General features: G+C 36.1%; 1 protein-coding gene and 1 long non-coding RNA gene across 3 annotated transcripts in view; both read right to left on the bottom strand.

Moving 5' to 3' along the window:
- Positions 1-12,371, bottom strand: part of ADGRB3 (adhesion G protein-coupled receptor B3) — a 721,652-nt gene that overhangs the window by 640,144 nt on the left and 69,137 nt on the right. The window lies entirely within an intron of this gene.
- Positions 6,284-10,034, bottom strand: LOC118500237. Its single transcript, XR_004902789.1, has 2 exons — positions 9,866-10,034; positions 6,284-9,336 (listed from the first exon to the last, which is right to left on the bottom strand). It is a non-coding gene; the product is annotated as an uncharacterized LOC118500237 (long non-coding RNA).

The following is a 12,371-nucleotide window of genomic DNA, read 5'->3' as shown; positions in this document are numbered from 1 at the left end:
TTAAAATTATTTTATATGATTTTTTGAGAACTGCATTGTAAACAAGGGATTAGAAATTACAAATAGCTTACCAGTATTCTGAAGGGAAAAGAAGTTCAAGACAAAAAAAATGTCATACTAGGTTAGAGAGAGAGAAACTGAGAGAACCAGAGAGAGAGAATATAAGCAGGTCACACCTTTGGCAGGAGGAAAGAAATGAGGTCTTGAGTTGTGGATCTGGCATCTGAAAAGATAAAGATAGCATCAATTACCCTCATTCCTGAGGATGGAGACATGGTCTGGGTGAAATGAAAACACAAAACAAAACACAACAAAAAATGTACAGACACATATGGAGACTTACTGGGGTTTACTTCATAGCAGTTTGAAGGGTGAAAAAAGATTAATAGAACAAGAATAGTTAAATTTTCCCCACTAGTATTTTATTTATTTTAAGAAATGAAAGGAAATGAGGAAGAAAACAGGTCCCTGAAGGAAAACTATTGTGGGAGTAAAGTGCTTAGGAAGATTTAAAATTATCCACGCACACCCCTAGGAGTTCAGTTTCCATGTAGACCCACAGCCGAACCTCAAGCAAGGAAATGATGGGAACCAGTGGGCTAATAGCTATCCCCAAATCTAAGGCTCTGAAATTAGGGTGGAAGAGAGACAGGGTTGCCCCTTAACCACACGTGGTTTCTAAAAAGGAATTGCCTTGGGGTAACTGGTCAGAAGAGATCACCCTACAGGGGCCAGGAAGGTGCACTGGTACTACTCCCAGTTCACTGCCTCAAGTTACTTTGGTGGGAAGGAAGAATGTTCCGCCTTAAACTAGAAATATTATAAAAATAGAGATAGGTGTAGGAAATGGAGGTTGGTTCTTTTTTAAACACTCTGCAAAAGCAAACACATCAGCAACCAGGAGAGGGGACAGATAAACTCAAATAACAGATGACACTAATTATTGACAAATAATATGTCAATATTATTTACATAACTTCAATACAGAAGTTAGTAATAAGGGCAGGAACAGAAGACTGAGAACCCCCCAAAATAAAAGTTGCTGCAGAACAGATGAAGCATAGTGAGCCAGGGGGCAAGAAAATGGAAACCTATAGCACCAGCTTTGGAATGAGCGTATTTAATAACATTCAAAGAGAATCAGGGGAAGAAAGGGCTTCCCAGGGAATAAGGTTTCCTGGGCAATGAGGTTTCTCTGATTCTTCTGATAAGAGTGAAAGTCAAAGGTTATATTCAGAACACTTTTGAAAAACACTAACCACATCCTTGATTATATTCTCCTCCCAGCTTCCACCTGCCAGCCCCTGCAACCTCCTGATAAGAGAGGAGCTGAGAGCATGGGCTGTGGAGCTTGACCACCTAGGTACCGACTTGCTGTCCACTAGCCACTAGCTGTCCTGTTTGGAGGAAACAGGTAAGGTGCACCACCACCAGTGTTCTTGATTTTATACTTATAAAATATAGATAATAAGAACAACCATTTTATATGTTTATTGTAAGGATTATGTGCAATAATCTTTCAAAACATTAAACACACTGTACAGTACCCAGTAAGTGTTCAATAAATGCCAACATGTGTCAGCTATTATTGTTAATACTACTATTATTTAAAAGCAAAATTTAGCTATCATCTGCTATCTATGAGTCTGTCTCTGTCTTTTTTGTTAGATCAGTTTTTTAATGAGATTCCACATATGAGTGAAATCATACCGGGATGGAAGGTTTGAGCAAAAAGGAAAAAGGGCTCACGCACAGGGACCACAGTGTGGTGAGTGCCAGGGGAAGGTGTGTAAGGGGACTAAATGGTAATGGAAAAAATACAACAATGATTAAATTTTAAAAAATAAAATTTAGATAAAGGGAGGAGGAAAACAATAAAGAATAACATGGACAGGGACTAAAACACGGGGCAGGAAGAACATGGTGGTTTTTAGGTTCTCAGAAACCAGAGTATAATAATAATCTTCACCGAAAGAGAAGTCCACTGACCTGAAGTAGTTCTTCAAGAGGAATATATTTAGGTCATTTCTATAAACAGAAACTTCCTTTATTTGACACAAAGAATGTATCCCAGATTAATATTTTAATATAGGAGCAGTGTCCTTGATGGCAATGATATGGACCTCCCCCCCAAAAAATCATACTATTTGGAGAAAGTAGTTGCTTTCTCCTCTTAGCATAGCCATCCACATACCCTACCATGTCCACAGGCTCCACACCTCCGTCTGAAATGTTGAGGCATATTTTAAACACTGAAAATTTCCGAAGCTAGACAGAGCTAATAAAAAGCCCCCTGAATCTACTCACATTCATTAGTAGAAAAACATTCACTATGTATTCAAGTAATCTTATTGTTATGCAAAATTATTTTAAAAAATCTGATGCATATTTGTGTAAGATGAAAGAAAGCATCATATCATATAATGATTATAATTTTTGCAAAGTTAAATTAATTTAAAATAGTGCGATAGAGCTTAATACACATTTTACCTCTTGTAAATGCATTAGTATACGATTAGTATGCAGTACTCCATCTCAACTAGAAAAGAAAGAAATCAGTGTGACCAATGGAAATGTTATTCGCTATTAACTAGCTGAAATAGCAGCAGGTCTAAAGTACTATCTGCATCTCATTTTGCATTTAATTATTGCAATAACATCTCATTTGCTTCAAGGTATTACAATCATCTCCTGTTTTAAATTGAAAGGTATTTTAGAATGAATGCAGTTAATGAAGCAAAAGGTTCAAAACGTCCAGAGCATTGAGCTTTAAAGTAGAATAACCTACATTTTCAACAAATCCTTACTAAGAGTGTATGTGAAATGCATTTCCTTTCATCAAAACCCTGGTATATGTGCCAAAAAGTGAAGTATAATGATTTTTTTCTTATTTCTATGCTATTAAGTAGGAAAATGACATCAGGTACAGATTGATAATAGGCACTGCCATTAATCAAGTCTTTTTTTTTTTTAAAAGCTCACTTTCGGAAGTTCATAAGACACCACTGCCACAATGAAATAGTCACTTAATTTTCTGTAAGATAAACTATTTAAAGATGAAATCAAGTGAAGCTTGAAATCTGGTATGTATCAAGAGTTAGCATCATCTTGTTTTTGATTAGCTCTTCTTGAAATAATTCAAAAAATTTTTAAATGTTCAGCACAGATGTCAGTGGTTAAGGTCTTTTAAATGCTAGAGCTCTTTAATTAGAAGCATCTTTAGTTTTTGTTTCAAAAGTTAATGATATAAGATGATCCAAAGTTTTTCTAAATTTAAAGAAAGTGTGTATCTATTAACTGGGCCCTTTAGAAATCTCAGTGGAGAATGTCATTTTCTTAGGTAGGGGTTACATGAGGACAGGGGACAGAGAACACTCGAAAAACTTCAGATGGTGGCTGACTTTGTCACTGGGCACAGGGCCCAGGGACCTATGAGAATATTTTAATTTCTTGTAAAATCAGAAGGAGAAAATTGACTATAATCTAGCCTGGGTTATATTTCTCTCCCCTCACCCCCCACACACCTTTTTTTTTTTTTAATTGAAAGAAGGAGACCGGAAAGTCCAAAGTGCCTTAGGCCAAGAGAGTAATAAATTCAACCCTGGCTCAGGAACAAAATGTTTGTTATGTGAAAATCTCATGGGTGTCCAGTAAAAAAGGTGCCATTTGACCTCAGAGTAACTAGAAAATTCCCAGATATTCTTTTTGCCTCTGGCCCTCGCTCAACCCCCAAGGCTGCCTGGACTCATCCATTCTTCTCTTTGTGATTTCACTTTCTTGTATGTCTGCACAGCCTTCCTCTTGCACAGGATCTTTTCTCCTGATGCTTTCCAACTGTTCCGATCTCCAAAACTAATTGACCTAGTCTGATTGTCCTCCTTTGTGTTAGCTCCATCTCCTTGCTCATCTTCCATGAGACCCTGAGGAAGCCCAGTCTCTAATTAGGGTCATGGTGGGGCTGGAAGTCAGAAAAAACAACATCTTCCAGGCCTTGCACTGCTGAGGTTCTCCCTAAAAATAACTTACCCAATTTTATTCTTTTATTTAGTAGTCAATGTAATCATAAGGTCTTCATGAGTTGATTTTGAATAACAAAAATTATTTCTCAATAATTTTCAAGTGCAATTATTCACTTCATCTCATATACAAAATTACATTTTAATCTTTAGCCCATTTGATTGGATTGTATTGATTTAGACATATAAACTGGAAACAAGTGATACGTGGTGAAAATAAACTCATTTGTTTTTTTTACTAAGCATACTTTTTATAATAATAAATTGCACATATTTGAAATATTTTTCTTCTAATACACACAAGCATACATAAACACACACAGATATACAGAAATGACTTACAGTTATGTTCCACAAAACTACTTCAACAACAGACCACATGCATAATGCTGGTCCCACAAGATTACAATGGAGACCTGGCTGGTGTGGCTCAGTGACTTTAGCGTCAGTCTGTGAATTGAAAGGTCACCAGTTCAATTCCCAGTCAGAGCATATGCCTGGGTTGTGGGTCAGGTTAGGTCCCCTGTTGAGGGTAAGAGGCAACAGATTGATGTATCTCTCACACATCAATGTTTCCCTCTCTTTCTCCCTCCCTTGCCCTCTAAGAAAAAAAAATGATTATAATGGAGCTGAAAAATTCCTGTCACCTAGTGTTGTAGCCATAGAAACATCACAGCACAACACATTACTCAGGTGTTCATGGCGATGCTTGTGTAAACAAACCTACTACACTGCCACCCGTAGCAAGGTATAGAACATACAATTAGGTAGAGTGCCCAATGCTTGATAATGATAATAAACAACCGTTACTGATATCTGTATTTACTATACTATACTTTTCATTATTTTATTCTTATTTAAAAAGTTTGCTGTAAAACAGTATATTGTGCTAAGCCAGCAGCAAACTGACATATAATGTGTTCATTGAATCTCTTAATTGCATAATTTTCTCTTGTGCTTGATTTAATCTTAGGTTGCTTTACAAATTCAGTGCAGCCAAAATGTACAGTGTTTAGAAAATCTATAGTCATGTACAGTAATGTCCTAAGGCCTTCACAGTCACTCACCACTGACTCAGCGACTCACCCATAGCACTTCCTGTCTTGCAAGCTCCATTCATGGTAAGTGCCCTATATAGGTGTACTGTTTTTAATCTTTTATATTGTACTTTTACTGTACCTTTTCTATGTTTATATGTACAAATACGTATCATTGCATTACAGTTATGTAGCAGGGGTGTCCAACATGCTTCTCACAAGCCATATGTAGCCCAGGATAGCTGTGAATGCAGCCCATCACAAAATTATAAATGTACTTAAAACATTATGAGATTTTTTTATGATTATGTGTTGCAGTATATTTAATGTGTGGCCCAAGACAACTCTTCTTCTTCCAGTGTGGTCCAGAGATGCCAAAAGGTTGGACACCCCTGACAGTGTTCAGTACAGCCACTTGTACAGGCTTGTGGCCTAGGAACAATAGGCTGTATCATACAGTCTAGGTGTTTAGTGGGCTATACCATCTACATTTGTGTAATATGCTCAATGATGTTCACACAATGACAAAATTGCCTAACGATGCATTTCTCAGAAAATATCCCCATTGTTAAGTGGTGCATGACTGTACCTCATTCTAACAGAAAATGTGTAACTGATGGAGTTTCTTAAGATATTTGGATACATAATACAGATGTGGTGCTATGAAGGAGAATATTTACAGAGCAAATCAATACAAGAAGAACGAATTTAAACTCTGTTTCAGCATTGTTTCAAGACAAATTTCAATGTAATCCATCAGGCAATCAGTTCAAAAGGTCTATATAAATACAAAAATATGACTTTTTGTCACTGGTATAGTCATTTTCAACAAATCCTTTCATCAAAACAATCTTAATTATAATTAAATAACAATGGGTAGATCTATATTATATATGCATTCAATCATTACATATTCTTGCAATAACACTTACATTGAGTAAGTGTTTATTATGTCCCAGGATGGGCTCTCAGGACGTAACTTCTATATCTGCTATTATTCTACAGCAACATCATTATTCCCATTACACAAATGTGGAAATTAATGCACAGAAATGTTAAGGAATGCCCAAGGTCACAAAACTAATAAATGACAGAGCCAGGATATGAACACAGCCAGCCAAGCTCAGAGGACATGCTCAAACACTGCTGCCATGTAGACATGCAGATGCACACGTGTGCAGCACATATACAGTTCTCCATTATTCTCAACAACCTTGTCTTCCTCGTAGGCTTGGTGGAGTGAAATGTTACATTTGTCAGAGCAAATGTTTTCTGCTTTAATTACATTGCCACATTTCTTAGTTCTTCAGTCCATTCTTAATGTATTCAACTTATATATTAACTCTCAAATCAGAAGAAAGGTTAAAGCTTAGGAACTTGAGATTAAATTTTTATATCCATGCTCAAAACACAAAGAACTGGAAGTTATAGAGACTAATGGATGAAAAGGGATATTTTCTTCTTTTTAATTCTGTGCTGATCTACATGTTACTGTTCACATTTTATTGATGAGAAAGTAACTTCAGAGGGAAGGAATAATTCTTCTAAAGTTCCCTGCCAGTTAGAGCACGTGCTGACTATTCTCCACGGACCCCTCCATCTCCATTTGCCCTCCTCCACCTTGCTGTTTGCCCAGAAGATTGACCTCCACACTTGGGCTCCCCTGCATACTGGCTTCCTGTTGGATTGGCTAATTAGGGTATTTATTCTTCCCAAACCTCCCCATGCCCAGCTCCCTTCTTGCTGGGTCACAATTTTAACAGTGGCTGTATTCTGTAAGCCACAGCTCCCACAATGCTCTATCCTTTTGCTCCTTTGGGTCCTGGGTTGGTAACAGCTTCTCTCTGCTGCGGTGACAAAGATCCTCTCCTTGATCAAACCCTGATCCAACTTCTCTAAACCCTCTTCTCAACTAGGCCTCAACCTCTGGACATCTGTGTCCATCTCTGCATTACCCAATTTTTCTGCTAAGTCAGTTTACAGAAAATCCCCTACTGTCTATTTGATCTCCTTGCTGTCTGATTAAATTCCTCATCTCCCACCATCCCCCAGGTGATATCTGAGTATCCTGGCCTACTTTCAGCAAGAATCTTGTTGAGTCAGTTTAGCTAAGTACCCTCTTCCCTTCCTTAGTAATTATCTATCGAGTGATGCCCACCCTGCTCATTGGTTATACATTCCAACCCATCCATGCTGTACTCAGAATTGGGCCCAGTTCTATACTTAGGTCTTTCTTCCTCTATTTTAGTAGTTCCTGAATAAACTCTGCTCTTTAACTATCGTCCACCTCTTTTATTATTTAACACTTGTCCTTGAGTGCTCCTGACCTCAGGTTGTTCAACTTAACTCTGTCCACACCTCTAAAGAGCCCTTTCATTAAACTCTCTTCCATGGAACCCTTCATCTGTCCATCTGTTTCCTGGAGGGCTGCTGACTGATAAAGAGAGAACTAGAATAATTAACCTACACCAACTCTACCATGATTCTTAATAAACACACATATTATGAAAAAAAAATAAAGAACTGAGGGATCCTGAAATTAGTTTGCTCCAGTTCAAGACCACTGAAATGCTGATTTGCATTAGAAAGACCCTTAGAAAGGAAGAGTTTAGGAAGTAAGTCAACTACGCCAATTCATTAAACACTTATTCTATGCAATGAGAAAGAATCTGAGGAAAGAAACAACTCCAGCCCAGTGGGAGCTTACAAGTAAACACTGCAGTGAGAGCTACAAGCTGCCATACTTTAGGGGGGGAAATCACACAGCTGGGCCAGTCGTGACAACCAAGCTGGTACCAAAGAATAAAGAGAAGCTGGACAAGTAAAAAAGAAGAACATTCCAGATAAAGTGAATAATAACCAAAAGATCCGTGATCTGTTCCAAACAGGATATATTTGTTTAGTGACAATTACTAAATGCATTTGTGATCATAAAAATATTTTCCAGTATTATTTTAAATTTATACTAATTGTAGTTAAATACAATATAACTAAGTTGTTAAGCAGATGCTAGATCCCCTAAAAACATTTTTAAAAATTTTTTCACTTAACTTTGAGACAAAATTATACCTTATAGGATTTTATTTTTTAATGAAATTTTAAACTTGTACTTTAAACAGCAGCCCTTTGCCACAAAGCAAGTTTTTTTTTTTTAATATGGCAAATACTTAGCTGTCATCTATCAAATCAAAGCATAATTATACATACTTGTGAATTCCCAATTTAACTGAACATGTTGGTTTTTGTTTGTTTAGAGCAAACCTGTGTACTCAGCTTCTCTATTTAGACTGCTCCTGTAGTGAAATAATTTACTTCTTGTGAATTTTGTCAGGACGCAAAATGTCAGATCATTTTAATATGAGACTATAAACTGCAACCTCAATAGACTTGTAATCTAAAAATTATTGATAGAGATGCTTTCTAAAAACAGTGAAAGCTTTAAAGTAGGTGAATTCAAATTTGGCGTTGTTAAAAATAGCTGCTTCCTGGAGCATGCTGTTCTCTTGTTAACTTTTAATGATCTCTTGAAAGCTCTCTTGAGAATGATAATCAGGTTGGCATTATTCTCTAAATGCCCCAAATCTAAAAACAGAGCAAACTTTTACAACAACAAAGATATATAATATGTGAGGTTAACAACCCTGATGTTTCAATAATCCCATGCTTACTTCAATCATCCAGGGGGGTCTCTTTTCTATATTTTGTATTACAAAAAATAAAACTTGGAATAGCTTTTAATTAAATACAGACAGACATATGGAGAACAGTATGGAGGTTCCTCCAAAAATTAAAATAGAACTACCATACAATCCAGCAATCACATATCTGTGTATATACTCAATTGAAATGAAAACATTATCCAAGAGATATCTGTACTCCCATGTTTATTGAAGTATTACTCACAACAGACAAGATATGGAAACAAACTGTCTGTCTACAAATACATGGATGAATGGATAAAGAAGATGTGATATATAGATACACACACAATGGAATACTATTCACACATTAGAAAAACAGGAAATCCTATCGATTGTGACAACATGAATGAGCCTTGAGGACATTATACTAGTGAGATAAGTGAGACAGAGAAAGACAAATACTGTGTGATATCTGTTATAACTGGAAGCTTAAAAAAAAACAAAAAACAAAAAACTCAATTTGAAAATACTGACAGTGGAATGGTGGTTTCCAGGAGCTTGGCTGTAGTGGAATGACAGAGATGTCAAGGGTACATTCTTGCAAGTGATGGATAAATAAGTCCTGGTAAGCTAGTACAGAGACTGTGTTGGGAATAAGGAAATTAAGAACTAAATTTCCTCTAATAGACAAGAACCACATTGTAGCTAAAAGGAAATGATAAGGGAGACACAGGGCAGTTAAGCAAACATCCTGTGTCTAGCAGACGCTCTCCCCTGAGTAGGCTAGATAATCAGTGCTTTGTAGTTTTTAATGAGAAAAGAGAAAACTAGCTAGCTAGAGCAGGGAGATTACTAGGTTAATGAACAAACAGCCTGCCTTCCCGCCGTATGCAAAAATGCTTGGTTTGAAATTCCCGCGCACTCGGTCTCTGTAAGCGAATTGCTAACTGCCACGTCTGCTTCTGTATACCGCTTGCTTGCCCGCCCATATATAAGAAAGTAGTTGTACGCGCTCGCGGCCCGGCTCTCGTTTGCAGCTCCTTGTGGGCACTGTGTCATTGGACACTTTGAGAGTTCGCCCCTGCGCAGGTTAAACTTGGCCAATAAAGTAACATCTTTGAACCCCTGAAAGTCTCCGATATTGGTTCTCGCGTGTGCTGGATGCTACAACTGCAGAAAACTAAACCATATTATAAACATTAAATATGCTAAGTGACTATATCTTAAGTGTTTCCATCACTGAAATGATAAATATGTGACACCATGGAGGTATTTGCTAATGATACAATGGCAATCATATTGCAATATAAATGTGTGAAAATCAATATATTTTACAACTTAAACTTGTACAATATTACATGTCAATTATATCACAATTTTTAAAAAGTAAATGCACACAGTGCTTCACAATAATTTACATTTAAAATGACAAAATGCCATTCAGTGGTAAAAAATAAATAATTAAGTAGCTTATCCATACATGTTAAGGACTTACATATTTACAACACTCCACTTACGAATTTTATTCAAAGGCTTCCTTTAAACGGATTATATCAAGCAAAGTATATTAATCTCTATGAATGAGGCTCCCTGTATTTAATATTTTAGGCACTTTTTAAAAATGTCAATTAAATGTTTGAAATATGAAAGGTCACCAATTATAGCCATAATTTATTTTTAAAAATTAGCAAAGAAAATAATAATGATAACTTTTTACATTTCAAGTCTGAATATGGCCATTATGACTCTAAGATGGGGGCCATTAAGACCCCCACAATTTTGAAGTTACATCCTGGGATGACCCACAAAATAGTGGTTAGTTTATAGGAGAAACTGTTTAAATTTTATTTAAGCTTAATTTTCTTGTTAAATTTTACCCAATTAGGAGAAGACACCATATTGATTAAGAATTCTAAATCACGCCCTGGCTGGTGTAGCTCAGTGGATTGAGCGCGGGCTGGGAACCAAAGTGTCCCAGGTTCGATTCCCAGCCAGGGTACATGCCTGGGTTGCAGGCCATGATCCCCAGCGGCCGCACATTGATGTTTCTCTCTCTCTCTCTATCTCCCTCCCTTCCCTCTCTAGAAATAAATAAATAAAATATTTAAAAAAAAAAGAATTCTAAATCACTGATTCTGAGTGTCAAAAAAGAAAGAGAGAGAGAGAGAGATTGCTTTGGAATCTACAAATTTTGATTTTTTCCAAAATTTTACTTGGAGCATTTTCAAACATACAACAAAGTTAAAAGACTCTTATGGTAAGCAGCTGTATGCCCACTACTTTGACTCCACTATTAACATTTGACTCTAGTATTATATTACTAGACTTATTTTATTGACACCTATCCATTATTAATTTTTTAAATCAACCATTAATGTAAATTATTATAAAATTTATTTTTATTGTACTTTTTCCATTACCATGTATCCCTCTTATACCCCCTTCCACATTAAAAATACTGAATTATAAAAATAACTGTTAATTACATTTATTCAATTATTTTAAACATCCTCATGGCAACTAAATAGCATTTTCAATAATATTGCTAAAATCCCAACTTAAAATATCTTTAAAAACCATAGATTTACCTTAAATACTCTATGAAATAATGGTCAAAGGTGATACAAATAGTACATAAGTTCTAAGGACACATAAACAAATCCAGAAAATAAAAGCAAATTCTATATCTTTTGTATTTCATTCAAATGCATCAGTCAGGGTTCAATTAGGAAAACAGAAACCACCCTGAGTGGTTTGAAAGGACCACAATATCACCACAAGATATTTATTTATCTTTTATTATGGCTGATTAGAGATTTGCTCAGCTTCATTTGCATTCTTATTAATGGGACTAGAATAGTAAGAGCCTCCAATATTTGGAAGGAAGGGGTTCATTGGGGAGATTTTGGGCCTCACACAGATCCTTTCCTAGCTGGTCCTGCTTCTTATAAGCCTCTGTGGGGCAAAAGAACTGACCCCTGCAGGCTGCCTCACTGACATCTAAGTAACTAGACAATTAATAATCATGTGATTGATTGAATGAAGACTGTGCTAAAAATTAAATGTTACACATTTTAAGATAATTTATTAAACATGCCGAATCAAACACAATTGCCCGAGTCTCTTTCACTCTAGTTTGAAAAAAAAAATTAACATAGAACACTAGTTCTGTGTTTATGAACACCATTTCTATCTTCACAGAGTTTGGGACAATGGACAAATATGAAAAAAAGGGACATTCCTGGTGCCATGTGTCTGTGGCATTGAACTGGGGAAACTTCTGATTTCCTTTTTTTGAGGCAGAATAACAATAATGATTAAGCAATTTGAATGGCTTACAAAACAGAAGAGTAAGATGAATCTGTTTTTTTGCAAATTGTCAATGAAGAGCTCTGACCCAAAATGTGGTAAAAATGAGCTCATTAAATAAAGAAGTTTTCAAAATATCATGTTAATTTGAGACGAGGCAGGACTATAACTATAGCCAAAAGTACCTTGCAAATACAAAACCTTTTTTCCCCATCTGAAAAGTTATTTTATAAATATATATATATTGGATTGGCCAAAAAGACTGTTTAGTTTCTTCCATAAAATAAAATACACTTTTCCATTTTCACCAGTAACTTTATTGATTTGGGTATTTTGAGTATGTTGGCTACCTCCTGGGTGGTAGAACA

Source organism: Phyllostomus discolor, chromosome 4 (genome assembly GCF_004126475.2).
Source record: "Phyllostomus discolor isolate MPI-MPIP mPhyDis1 chromosome 4, mPhyDis1.pri.v3, whole genome shotgun sequence".
NCBI lineage: Eukaryota > Metazoa > Chordata > Mammalia > Chiroptera > Phyllostomidae > Phyllostomus > Phyllostomus discolor.
Note: the sequence above shows the minus strand (reverse complement) of the source record. Positions and strands in the feature narration are given on the sequence as shown.